The sequence below is a fragment of the Chiloscyllium plagiosum genome, unplaced genomic scaffold (genome assembly GCF_037043375.1).
Source record: "Chiloscyllium plagiosum isolate Xiang-an unplaced genomic scaffold, Cpla_swu_hap1 HiC_scaffold_27, whole genome shotgun sequence".
NCBI lineage: Eukaryota > Metazoa > Chordata > Chondrichthyes > Orectolobiformes > Hemiscylliidae > Chiloscyllium > Chiloscyllium plagiosum.
The window spans coordinates 86,624,069-86,636,790 of NW_028270165.1; the positions used below are offsets into that span (position 1 = coordinate 86,624,069).

General features: G+C 48.1%; 1 non-coding gene across 1 annotated transcript; it reads left to right on the forward strand.

Moving 5' to 3' along the window:
* The first annotated feature begins 2,401 nt into the window (after positions 1 to 2,401).
* Positions 2,402 to 2,473, forward strand: trnae-uuc (transfer RNA glutamic acid (anticodon UUC)). Its single transcript has one exon. It is a non-coding gene; the product is annotated as a tRNA-Glu (tRNA).
* Positions 2,474 to 12,722: the final 10,249 nt, after the last annotated feature.

Sequence of the window (12,722 nt, forward strand, 5' to 3'; positions counted from 1 at the left end):
GAAACACCCAGAATCGCCATTTGCAGATATTTAACCCTTTCGAAAACTGTGAAGTGATTGGATTCAAACAAACTCTGCAATGATTCACTCTTTCTCAGCTCCACAGGCAGAGAGACCTGGGAAATGAAGCTGTCAGTGTGGTTCTGTATTGGTGGGCCGAGTGGTGAATGCGATGGATATGAAATCCATTGCGGTTTCCCCACGCAGGTGTGAACCCTGCCGACTACAGTTGAGAACAGTCGTCAAAAAGAAAGGGAGATTGCTCCACGGTTTTTTTAAAGATGCAAATCAGTGGAGGCGTTGAAATATTTCAATCACATTGGGACTGGTCGGGAATCTGCAACCCACTGCCTGTCAGGGTGGGACAAGCAGATACCCACAGAGCTGCTTTTGAGGATATGAGCCAAGTGTTTGGAAATGAGACGAGAACAGTGAGGGGCGTGAAGTCGTGGTCGAAATGAGGCAGGCACCTGAGGACAAAGGTGTTTTATTTGCCAGTGAAAGATACTGCTTCACAAATTTGGTACAATGGAAGGGAAGCAGTGACGGTGATTATCTTTGGCTGTTCACCTTGTGAATGTTCCCGTTGCTGCCCATGTCCGTATAACGTCAGAACTCTGCAGCATGGCGGCGTCAGGTCCGCACAGTGCCAGGGGCGCAATGGATGACGCATCTGACTCCACCTACCTCTTTGAAATGCAGCTCACAGCTTCTTCACACACCCCAATTAATCTTTCTCATTGTCCTGAAGCCGGCATACGGTTTGAATTCCCGATCTGCGGGAATGAGAATCTTTTCACTGTCAGTAAGTGTCCCTGAGAACATCAGAGTCACGTCACAGCGCTGTCAGAGGAGGGGAAGCTGAAAGAGCCCCACACGCTGCTCACGGGCACATTTCACTTTCTCCAACTCACCGCCCCAACCACTGCGGCTTCTGGGAGTGGAAAGGGAACAAACACCAAAACCCAATCTCAGCTTTGTAAATCTTCAGGAAATAAGAAAACTAATTGTCCCTTCCAATCTTCCATCCTGGCCTGACAGCGTTGATTTTAAATGGCTGTCCAGTTAGTGCCGATTCGTTTTGGCTGAAAAAAATCTTCCTTATCTCATCCCAGCATTTCTTGCCACAGAGAACTGTGCGGCAGAGTTCATGTATAAATTTCCTTGTATGGTATTTTGTAAATAACATTCGTTCGCGGGTTGTTTGTATTTAAGGTTCACTATCTGTTGTTTAATGCTGAGAGAGTTGAGTAGTCTGGACATCATTTCACAGATGTCTTTAATGTAAAGTAATGTGGCTAGGGTTTCTGCAGACGTTGTGTCTGCTAGTGTCAGTTTGTTGATGTGAAATCGTCACACTGGGTTTATTGGGTAGGCAAAAGTGAGGACTGCAGATGCTGGAAACCAAAGGTTTGATCAGAGTGGTGCTGGAAAAGCACAGCAGGTCAGACAGCTTCCGAGGAGCAGGAAAACCGACGTTTCGGGCAAAAGCCCTTCCTCAGGAATAGAGGCAGGACGCTTCCAGGGATGACAAGATAAATTGGGGGAGGGGGGGGGGTGGGGGGGGGGGGGGGGGGCGCTGGGCCGAAGGTAGCAAAGAGTACAATAGGTGAATGGGGGTGGGGATGGAGGTGACAGGTCAGAGAGGAGGGTGGAGCGGACAGTTGAGAAGGGAGATTGGCAGGGAGGACAGGTCATGAGGACAGCGCTGAGCTGGAAGGTTGGAACTGAGGTAAGGTGGGGGGAGGGGAAATGAGAGAACTGGTGAAGTCCACATTGATGTCCTGGGGTTGAATTTATCCGAGGTGAAAGATGGGGCGTTCTTCCTTCAGGCATCGGGTGGGGAGTGAGCGGCGATGGAGGAGGCCCAGGACCTGCATGTCCTCGGCAGAGTGGGACAGGGAGTTGAGAGGGTGATGGGGTTGATTGGTGCGGGTGTCCTGGAGATTAGATTAGATTAGATTACATTAGATTACATTACAGTGTGGAAACAGGCCCTTCGGCCCAACAAGTCCACACCGACCCGCCGAAACGAAACCCACCCATACCCCTACATTTACCCCTTACCTAACACTACGGGCAATTTAGCATGGCCAATTCACCTGACCCTGCACATCTTTTGGACTGTGGGAGGAAACCGGAGCACCCGGAGGAAACCCACGCAGACACGGGGAGAACGTGCAAACTCCACACAGTCAGTCGCCTGAGGCGAGATGTTCCCTCAAGCGCTGTGACTTGACTCTGCGAGGAGTCTCCAGTCTCCCCAATGTAGAGGAGACCGCATCGGGAGCAATGGATACAAGCAATGACATTGGTGGAAGCCTTCTCACAATCGTGGCCCAGGTTCGATTTCCGGGCAGGGAAGCAATTTACATTAGAGCTGTGAGCGAGTACTGCTGTCTCCCTGGTGGTCTAGTGGTTAGGATTCGGCGCTTTCACCGCTGCGGCCCGGGTTCGATTCCCGGTCAGGGAAGTATTTCTCAGTGGATCTTTTGCCTACCCATTCTCCTTCAATGCGCTGTACAGTTCCTTATTGGTCTTCGTCGTTACTGGCTACTTCAGTGTGTATTGCCTCGTTGAAATAGTGTCCTGATTCACGCTTGTTTGTCTGTGTAGGGATCATTGCTTCTGTAGCTAAGTACTTGGTTCGTGTGTGTTGTTTTCCTGTAGACGCTGTTTTGAATTTACCATTGACTGTTCGCTCTACTGTGACATCTCGAAATGGCACTTTCTTGTTGTTCTCCTCTTTTGTGAATTTTATGCCAGTAAGGATATTGTTGATGGTGTTGTAGGTTTCCTCTAATTTACTTCATTTTTTGATGACAAAAGTGTCATCACTGTGGCGGACAACAAAGTTTGGGTTGGATCGTTGGAAGGGCTGTTGGTTTGAGACTCTGCATTATTGCTTCTGCTAGGAATCCTGACACTGGTGGTTTCATGGATGTTTCGTTGATTTGTTTGAGGCTTGTTACTGAATATGAAGTGGGTGGTTAAGGCACAGTTCCACGAGGTGGATAGTGCTATCTTTGCTGATGAAGTTGGTGCTGTATTTGTGTCTTTGGTTCTTCGAGTAGTGTCTTCAGTTTTCTTTGGCCACGTTGATGTTAATGGATGTGAACAGGGCTGTTATGTCAAAGGACATCATTATTCCATCCTCTTCTAACTTAGTGTCTTTGGTGTTCAGGAATTCTTGGATGGAATAAATGGAGTGGCGTGAATCTTCGACTTGGTGTTTTAGTCTTCAGTGGAGGCCTTTGACTCGTCTGTATATTGGTGTTCCAAGTAGTGAGACTATGGCCTGAGGGGGGCTCCTGGTTTGAAGAGGAGGTGAACAACAACAAAGTGCCATTCTTAGATGTCACAGTAGAGCGAACAGTCAATAGGGAACTTCACACTAGCGTCTACAGAAAAACAACACACGCAAACCAAGTGCTTAACCACCGAAGCAATCATCCCAACACCCACAAACGAAGCTGCATCAGGACATTATTTCAATGAGCCACTACACACTGCATATAGAGGATTATAAAATCATGAGGGATACGGATGAGGTGAACAACAGGTGTCCTTTCCCTCAGCTGGGGGTTTCAGGATCAGGGAGCAAATATTTTGAGGTGAGTAGAGAAATATTTTATAAAGACAGAACAAGGATCGTTTTTAAGAGAGTGGTCTGAGTGCAGAATGAACGTCCAGAAGAAATCATAGAGTCACAGAGATGTACAGCACAGAAACAGACTGTTTGGTCCAACTTGTCCATGCCGACCAACTATCCCAACCCAATCTCGTCCCACCTGACAGCACACGGCCCCATATCCCTCCAAACCCTTCCTATTCATATACCTAACCAAATGCCTTTTAAATGTTGCAATCGTACTAGACTTCACCACTTCCTCTGGCAGTTCATTCAATAAACGTACAATCCTCTGCGTGAAAACGTTGCCCCTTAGATCTCTTTTGTATCTTTCCCCTCTTATGCTAAACCCATGCCCTCTCGTTCTGGACTCCCCCACCCCTGGGAAAAGACTTTGTCTATTTATCCTATCCATACCCCTCATGATTTTATACACGTACAGTTACAACGTTTAAAAGACATTTGGATAAGTACATGAATATGAAAGGTTCGAAGGTTTATGGGCCAAACACTGGTAGGTGGGACGAGTTTAGTTTGAGAACATACTCAGCATGGACGAGTTGGATGAAGGGTCTGTTCAGTGCTGTCATACTCTGTGACCGACCTGTACTGGTCTTAAAACCATTTTCTTACCTCCACCCCATAACCATCCACTTCTTTGTTGTTCAAAACTCAGATGAATTTAGCCTTGAATATGTTTAATGACCCCACTTCTGAACTGAATTCCTCTTCGTAATATACCACTTGCCTTGCTCATTGCCTGCTGCATCTGCCCGACAACTGGCATTGACTGGTGTGGAGGGACTCTGAGACCCCTTTGTACATCAATACATCATTCCTGATGAAGGGCTTGTGTCCGAAACGTTCACTGTCCTGCTCCTCAGATGCTACCTGACCTGTTCTGCTTTTCCAGTGCCACATTTTTCGACTTTCACCTCTAGTCCTCACTTTCTCCACATTCCAATATATCACCATTTAAACAATGCACTGCTTTTTTTTAAAACAGCCAAGACGATAACTTCACATTGCGGCACTGCACTTGCCATGTGTTTGCCAATTGAGACACAGACCTGGACCAACTTCGGGAAGAGGCAAAACACTGAGTTCTGAACAAAAACCGTAACACACTCAAAACGTCGGCTCTGTTTACCTTCCCACAGATGCAGCTCGACCCGTTGGCTTTCTGCAGTATTCGCTGTGTTTGAACTGAGAGAAGACAATGGTAATTCTGGGCGGGGCAGGTTGAATTATGAATTGAATAGTAGTTTCCTCAACGAGACTGTGCTCGTGATGCTCAGACCTGTCTATGTGGCGCAATTGGTTAGCGCGTTCGGCTCGTAAACTGACGGTTCATGGTTCGAGACCACCCAGGGACGGCATGTTTGTTGTTCACGCTCCAACCGCTTTCTTGACCGCAAAGTTGCGTGTTTTAATGGTGTCAGGAAAATGTTTCCCAAACGGAAATCTTTTCCACTGAGGAAGCACAAAGGGGTTTCTGAATTGATTGAATTTCTAACGTAAAGGAATGCGGATGCTGACAGTCCGAGACAGAAAGCGAAACTGCTGGAGCAACTCAGTCGGTTTGGCTGTACCTGGATGAGGAAAAAAAAAGTTCTGAAATGTTGTCTCTGATTCTCTTTCTACAGATGCTGCTTGACCTGCTGAGTTGCTCCTGCAATTTCTGTATTTCTTTTTAACTGAACGTCCATTTCATCTTTCAGACTCGCCATGTGCAGATATTTAACCCTTTCGAAACCTGTGAAATGATTGGATTCAAACAAACTCTGCAATGATTCACACTTTCTCAGCTCCACAGGCAGAGAGACCTGCGAAATGAAGCTGTCAGTGTGGTTCTGTATTGGTGGGCCGAGTGGTGAATGCGATGGACTTGAAATCCATTGCGGGTTTCCCACGCAGGTGTGAACCCTGCCGACTACAGTTGAGAACTGTCTTCAAAAGGAAAGGGAGATTGCTCCACGGCATTTTTAAAGATGCAAACCAGTGGAGGGGTTGAAATATTTCAATCACATTGGGACTGGTCGGGAATCTGCAACCCACTGCCTGTCAGGGTGGAACAAGAGATACCCGCAGAGCTGCTTTTGAGGATATGAGCCAAGTGTTTGGAAATGAGACGAGAACAGTGAGGGGCGTGAAGTCGTGGTCGAAATGAAGCAGGCACCTGAGGACAAAAGTGTTTTATTTGCCAGTGAAAGATACTGTTTCACAAAGTTGAGTCGATGGAAGGGAAGCAGTGACGGTGATTATCTTTGGCTGTTTACCTCTACCTCAAAAATTCGGCAGAATTTTAGAGTCACAATGAAAAGAAGTAAAAGTGACATTAGGAAGAACGTTGTCGTTACAGGGAGTGGTTAGGGTCAGTACGTCCCTGTCTGTCATTGACAAAGAGGAAGATTCAATGGACACAAAAGGGAATTCGGTGGTCACGTTCAGATGTGCAGATTTACGCTGAGAAGGCGAGAGAATGAAACGAATAGAGACACACGTTTACTTATGTGTAGAACCAGCAGAGCGAAGGTGGGCCGCATGGCCTCCGTCTGCGCTGTGACACATGTTGTGATTCAGTGTGAAATCACAGTTCGACCAACAGAATGTGGGAATTTAGAAATAAGTTTATATTTACACAGCCTCCATACGTCCGCGAAACAGCATATTACACGACAGCAGTGGAGGTCTTTGACATCAGGCTCGAACGTGCCTGCCGCGTGCCAGACGAAAACCTGAAGTGTTCTGTGGAAGGGCCGCAAGGCGTGGCAGCAGAGTGGCGCAGCGGGAGCGTGCTGGGCCCATAACCGATGGATCGAAACCGTCGTCTGCTTGTTGTCCAATGTCACCTCGAGCTGCTTTCCTTAAGATCGGTGCTCTCTTCTGCAAGCTGCCTGCCTTTGCGTCTACTTACCGAGTGTCCAAATGTAGCATATCGATGCACTCGCCAAATCCACTCAACTCATGTGGCAAGATTTTAGAGGTCTCAGTGGTACTTCGTCTGTTTCCTCTGAACTGAATCGCAAACCCAGTTCTCTGCGATGCCAATCAGCTGGTAAAGTTGAAACACATGCCTTGCGGTTTTGTCCATTCCTTGCAGTAATTCGCCACCCTGGTTCAGACGAGAATGACAAGCATGTTAGAAACCGCATCACGACTCAGACATAGTCCCCTACAATTAGGACGTATCCCACCGATTGTGAATAACCTCAGAGAGAGAGACAAGTGGCAGACAGTCGCCGTGGACTCGATGGGCTTCTGTCTGCGCGAGAATGATGCCATCCCACTGCCTGTCTCTGGGACAGAGAGGCTGAGGGAGCAAAACTGGTTCATTTTTAACCGTCCCTTCCGTGTTGGACTGCCTGCAGTCCCTCAGCTCAGAGCCGTGGGGATGACTCTCAGTGAGTGAAGGTTTCACTCGGATTCTCTTCATCTGGGACACTTGGGGCTCAGATGTTAACTGCTGCGCGGTCGCAGCAAAGAAAGCGATGCCCACTTTGCAACAGACTTTCCGTAAGATCGCTGCGTGAAGACGATTTCTGAACACCAAGAAGGCTGCACAGCAATGTGAATTTACCTGGGCGAAGAGTTCTCGGTGTCCATTTCTTTTTGTCCTGCCAGTAAAGCATCTTTCTATCTCTCCGATAATAGACCCTTGGAGAAAGTTCACAATCAAAGTTGTTCATGTTCCCCGCATTAATGTAACTGACACCTCTCACCCCAAGGGTTTCAGAGAGAGAGAGTGAGAGAACAGAAGAGCGAATGGAATCTCCCCGCCCCCCGCCCTACACCCCGTCCCATCCCCCAGAACAACGTGGAAGTAGAAATAAAATGGTTTCATTATCCACCAGTGGAGATAGTCCAGTTCCGGGGGATCAGACAAAGTGGGCATTCTGCCCCGGGGGCAGAATGACAAGCAGATGTTCTGGAAACGCTTTGCTGATTGCAATTCTTGCAGCAATGTGGAATGTACTTCACACTGAGCAAGTTTCAGCTGGCTCAGAGTCTCCGATGTACATTGCTGTGTTTGCCGCCAGCTCAGAGAGAGAACAATAGGTTCCACTCTTCCTTCACTCGCAACACCCCACACCCACCTCCCACAGTGCCAAGGCACTTTCCCCTGCAACCGCCGAATGTGTAACACCTGCCCATTTACCTGCTCCCTCCTGAATATCCAAGGGCTCAAACATACCTGCCAGGTGAAGCAGCACTTTTGCTACAACCTAGTCCACTGCATTCGCTGCTCACAGTGTCGTTTCCCCAATGTAGCATGAAGCATAAACTAGGTGACTGCTTCGCAGAACATCCCGGTTCTGCCCGCAGAAATAAAGGCCCTGACCTTGCGGTTGCCTGCCACTTTAACACATCACCCTGTTCCCTGGCCAACATCTCTTTCTCAGGCTTGCAGCAGTGTTCTAGCTCCAGATGAAAGAACACCTCATTTTCCACTTGGAGACCATACAGCCCTCCGGTCTTCAACATCGAGTTCCATAACTTTAGGGCCTGAACTCCCCCATGTCCTTGACCCCTACCACACAAACGACTCCTTGTTATCACCTCGTCTGCTATGACACACTACGTATTGTTAGCCGCTAACAGTCTCCATTAACAGTCATTCGCCCTCTCACGCGGATCGTTATTCACTCCTACGTCCTTCCTATTGTTCTCTCTCTGAGCTGGCGGCAAACACAGCAATGTACATCGGAGACACTGAGCCAGCTGAAACTTGCTCAGTGTGAAGTACATACCACGTTGCACCAAGAATTGCAAGCAGCAAAGCGTTTCCAGAACATGTGCTTGTCATTCTGTCCCCGGGGCGCTGATATTTGTCTCATCCCCAGGAACTGGACTACCTCCACTGGTGGATAATTAAACCATTTTATTTCTACTTGCACGTTGTTCTGGGGGTGGGACGAAGTGTAGGGTGGGGGGCGGGTAGAGTCCATTCGCTCTTCTGCTCTCTCTCTCTCTCTCTCTGAAACCCTTGGGGTCTGAGGTGTCAGTTACATTAATGCGGGGAACATGAACAACTTTGATTGTGAACTTTCTCCAAGGGTCTGTTATTGTGGAGATAGAAAGATGCTGTTTTGGCAGGACAGAAAGAAATGGACACCGAGGACTCTTCGCCCAGGTAAATTTACATTTTTGTGCAGCCTTCTTGGTGTTCAGGAATCGTCTTCACGCAGCAATCTTACGGAAAGTCTATTGCAAAGTGGGCATCGCTTTCTTTGCTGCGACAGCACAGCAGTTAACATCTGAGCCCCAAGTGTCCCAGATGAAGAGAATCCGAGTGAAACCTTCACTCACTGAGAGTCATCCCCATGGCCCTGAGCTGAGGGACTGCAGGCAGTCCAACACGGAAGGGACGGTTAAAAATGAACCAGTTTTGCTCCCTCAGCCTCTCTGTCCCAGAGACAGGCAGTGGGACGGCATAAACACGTAGCATCATTCTCGCGCAGACAGAAGCCGTTCAGCCCATCGAGTCCACGGCGATTCTCTGTCACTTGCCTCTCTCTGAAGTTATTCACAATTGGTGATCTGTCCTAATCGTGGGGGAATGTGTTTGAGTCGTAATGCGGTTTCTGACAAGCCGACCGTTTTATCATTCACGTCCGAACCGGCATGGCGAATTACTGCAGGGAATGGACAAAAACGTAAGGCATGTGTTTCAACTTTATCAGCTCATTGACATCTCAGAAAAGTGGTTTTACAATTCACTTCAGAGGAACTCGACGGAGAACAGGAGAAGACCACTCAGACCTCCAGAAGCGAGTCACTTCGCCTGCATGAATTTGGCGAGTCGGTCAGTACGATACATGTCACTCAGACACTCGAAGTTTTGGGGAGCAGATGCAAAGAAAAGATATAGAACAGAGACTCACGACAAAGGAAATCTGCTCAAGGAGAGTTTGAGCAATAGCAATAGAGGATGTTCTCGAGCTATGGGCCTCTGGGTTGTGGGGCCCGCACGCTTTCGTTGCGTCACTCTGCGTTTAGTATGCCGTGCGTTTTCTCAGAACCCTTCAGCTTTTCGACAGTCATCTGGCATGCACGTTCCAGACTCATATCAAAGATCTCCACTGCTGTTATGTAATATACTGCTGCGCAGAGGTGTGGAGGCTGTGTTAATATGAACATTCTGTTCGTCGAACATGACCACCGAATTCAATTTTGTGTCCATTGAATCTGCCACTTTATCACTGTCAGACAGGGATTTACTGACCCTAACCATTCCTTGTACGAAAACGTTCTTCCGAATGTCACTTTTACTTCTTTTCCTCATGAATTTAAAACGCTGCCGAATCGTTCTCGATCCTTTCAGGCGTGGAAACACTTTCACGACATTGTTTCCAATCTCTAGTCCCCTCATGACTTGGAAAACTTGCCACGCCGGATTTCAAACTTCTGTTTTCCGAGGAGAGCTGTCCCAATTTTCCAAACTACCTTCATCGCTGACCTTCCTCAAACACGGGACCACTCACGTCAACCTGTTCAACGCTATCTCCAATCATTTCACTTCCCCGATTCCTGCCCCATTCGTACTCCAGGGAGCCCAGCCTCGTTTAACGAAGGTGCCTTTTGAGAAGTTTAATCGGGCATTTTTGCACAAGTCAAGAAAGCCGGGATCTCTCGCAAGTCTACCCGTTAGAAGACCCAATGCGAGAATCATACCCCTAGATCAACGAGCCACAGGCCGCTGGCTCCAGCACCTCCTGAACCAGCTGAGACTTGCTCAGTGTGAAATACATTCGCCATTGTTCTCAGAATTGCAAGCAGCAAAAGAGTTTCCAGAACAGTGCTTCTCATTCTGTCTCCCTGCTCATTTTGTTCATTTTCAAATTAACAAAACCAGCAGGTCTAGTCCATCTGTGGAGAGAAAGGAGAGATGATGTTTTGAGCCCAACGATCCGTCTTCGGAACTGATGGAATGAGTGGGCGGGTAAAGACAGTGGAAGAAGGTGGACAGGTTCTAAAATGATTGAACTCGGCGTTGGGTCCTGAAGGTAGCACGGTCTCTCAGGAGAAAATGAGGTTCCGCTCTTCCAGCTCGCGCTGTGCCTTGTGGGAGCACTGCAGCAAATCAGAGACTGAAATGGTGTCATGGGAACACAGTGGGAAGTTGAAGTGACAGGAAACTGGAAGCTAACGGTCTATGGGAGAAAGGATACAGAACGGGGGATGTGCTACAAAAGTGTACAGAAAAGCCACACCCCCAGACCAGACCCTGAACTACAACCATCAAAACACAGACAAGAGAAGCTGCATTAGGACGCTGTTCCAAAGGGTGACTACACACTGCAGCACTGCCGACCTGTGAAAGGAAGAAGAACACGTCTACAGAGGCTTCACCAGGAACGGATATCCCCGCAACTTCATCCACAAGGGCCGAGCAGACAAACAACGAGACAAGGATCTGCCACGACCCAACACACTCACCACTTTACCTTATATAATAAACCTCACAGAACTTACAGCCAGACATCTCCGACCACTCGGATTCATGACAGCCCATAAACTGACAGCTACGCTCAGACAACAACTCACCAGAACAAAAGACTCAACCACATCATGTGGAAAACAAATATAGTTTACAAGCTTCCATGCAAAGGCTGCACGAAAAGTCGACAGTACAGGACAAACAGGCAGACAACTAGCAATCTGTAACCATGAACAACATCTACCCATTAAACACTATCTCTGGTACCCACACAAACACAGATGACAAGGACGATAAAATCGACTGGGACAGCACAACGGTCATAGTACATCTAAACAGAGGTCAGCCAGAGAAATTCAACAAACACGGCACTCATCCACGGACTCCACCAATAAACACATTGACATATGCCTATCACTGCAGCGAACAATCAGAACGGTCAAACAAAAGCAGCAGAAACAGAACCAAATACATTCCAGAAGACACAGTACAGCAGCGCTTCACAGGTGGGTCCAACGCACTGAAGATGTCAACTAGACAGAGGATGTAACGCCTGCAAATCAACTTCCCAGCTCGGCGAGCTGCGACAATCAGCAGCCGAGTTACAAAGCTTGCCGCAAATCTTGAACGGAAGTGTTATTCCTGCCGAAATTTGAGAGCATCCTGTTTATGTCACTCAGTTCCTGCAAGCAAAAACTTTGTTGTGATTCTGCTCGCCGAGCTGGGAATTTGTGTTGCAAACGTTTCGTCCCCTGTCTAGGTGACATCCTCAGTGCTTGGGAGGCTCCTGTGAAGCGCTTCTGTGCTGTTTCTCCGGCATTTTTTGTGATCTGTATTAGATTAGATTACTTACAGTGTGGAAACATGCCCTTTGGGCCCAACAAGTCCACACCGACCCGCCCAGACCCATTCCCCTACATTTACCGCTGCACCTAACACTACGGACATTTTTTTTTAGCATGGCCAATTCACCTCACCGACACATCTTTGTGACTGTGGGAGGAAACCCACGCAAACACGGGGAGAATGTGCAAACTCCACACAGTCAGTTACCTGAGGCAGGAATTGAACCCGGGTCTCTGGCGCTGTGAGGCAGCAGTGCAAACCACTTTGCCACTGTGCTGCCGTGCCACTTCCGGTTGTCAGTTCCAGCTGTCCGCTGCAGTGGCCGGTATATTGGGTCCAGGTCGATGTGCTTGTTGATAGAATATGTGCATGAGTGCCACGCCTCTAGGAATTCCCTGGCTGTTCTCTGTTTTGGCTTGTCCGAGAATAGTAGTGTTGTCCCAGTCAAACTCATGTTGCTTGTCATCTGAGAGAGATCCCGGGTTCAAATCGCCGTTTCGGACGTGAATGACAAGACGGTCCGCATGTCAGAAACCGCATCCCGGGGACAGAAAGACAAGCAGATGTTCTGAAAACTCTTTGCTGCTGGCAATTCTTGGAGCAATGTGGAATGTACTTCACACTGAGCAAGTTTCAGCTGGCTCAGAGTCTCCAGTGTACATTGCTCTCTTTCCCGCCAGCTCTTTCCAATTCACTCAATGTCGGCTTTAGCAGCTTTCCCGTATAACGGCGCACTGTTGTGCACCTCGCCTTCTCATCTGCTTCCCAAAAAACTTCGACGTAAATATTTCACATTGATGCACA